Source organism: Nansenia antarctica, assembly GCF_963989245.1.
Source record: "Nansenia antarctica genome assembly, chromosome: 11".
Taxonomy (NCBI): Eukaryota; Metazoa; Chordata; class Actinopteri; order Argentiniformes; family Microstomatidae; genus Nansenia; species Nansenia antarctica.
Window position 1 is genome coordinate 13745452 of NC_137681.1, and position 1612 is coordinate 13747063.

Here is a 1612-nt window from a genome sequence, read left to right on the forward strand (position 1 = left end):
TGGCACTCGAGAGGGCCGTGCGGATGATGCTCTGGAGCTACGGGCCGACGGAGCTCTGCTGATGCACACGTCGCGCATGGTCTGCATCACTTCCTCCATCTTCTCCGCGTGCAGTTGCTCTCTCGCCATCTGCCTCTCCGCCGCGCGTTCCGCCCCCTCCATCTGGAGGCGCTCGCGCTCGAAATGGATGCGTTCCCTCTCTAACGCCTCCTGGCGCTGTCTCTCCGCCGCACGTTCCGCTCCGTTCATCTGGAGGCGTTCACGTTCTAGCGCCTCCTGGCGCTGCCTCTCCGCCGCGCGTTCCGCCCCCTCCATCTGGAGGCGTTCACGCTCGAACTGGAGGCGTTCCCGCTCTAACGCCATCTCGGCCTGTTGGCGCATACATTCTGACAGCGCGGCACTACTCCCTCTGGAGTGCATGCTATCCGCCCCAGAGGCAGAACTGCCCACGGAAACCCTGGACCGGGAGGAAGCCACTGAACGGCAGGAGCTAGGTCTCGAGCGCGCCGTACTGGGAGGCAGATCGTTAAGGCTGAGGCCCTCCCTCTTCCGCCCGCAGGCGCTGTCAGACCGGGCCTCTCCTTCCTGCTCTTCCGTTTCTACGGCAAAACCCTGCTGTTCTGCCATCTCATCCTCAGGCTGGTGCTCTTTGATGGCTGTCTCGGTGCTAGCCACCCGCGCGCCGGCGGACACCTCGGCCTCTCCGACCACTGTATCCCGTGGAGTGCGCTCCTCACTACCACTCAGTGAGCTTTCGAGCTCAAGCTCATACTCTTGTAACCTCGGAGGCAACCGCGGGACTCTCTGTGGTCGTGGCTCTGGCTCAGGGGGCGGAGAAGGGGGGGTAACTGTCTTGTCTGGTTGGCTGCGCTCAGCCATGCTATCACTACACAACCTATCCGGCTCGAAGGACCAAATGTAACCAGGGAGTAGCTAAAAGGACTGTAGAATTTAGGAAGGGCTGGTTATCTAACTAACTCTGAGCTAAATAGGCAGTGTAGGAGGATACAGGCAGGGGGCGCCAGCAACCCTTTAGACTAACAGTACTATCGTTAGCATTAGCATTAGCATTAGCATTAGCATTAGCATTAACATTAGCTAACAGACGACTAAACACACAGTAACGGTATCCCATATGAACAAACACATTTATTTATACAAATTATACACATCCCAAAATATACTCCCTCCCCGCCGGCCACACACACACTCACTCACTCACAGTATCTGGCCTGAACAGGCTTAGAGTCCCGGACTGAAAGGAGCGCGTTGAGGCCTGGTTGGAGCTCGCATGTGCTTCGAGGAAGGTAGCAGACAAAGGGGGGGGGTGACGTAGCAACTCGAAGGGAAAGGGGCTTCTTCGTAGTCCCCGACGAGGGGTGAAGGGCTCAGGTCCGGGGGTCCACGGTAAGCTCCGGTGGAGTCAGCGGTCGGTCGCAATCCACTCGTGGAGGCGACGGCTCTGTCCAGCTTGGGTCTCGCTTGGTCCAACGTTAGCAGCCGGCTGCTGGCAAGGCTGGCTAACGGGAACACAGCTAAACGGGCTATCACAGTTGTGAACTCAATAATCACTCTTCAGGTCTTCAGCTTCAGCACGGTGTGCGTTTTACTG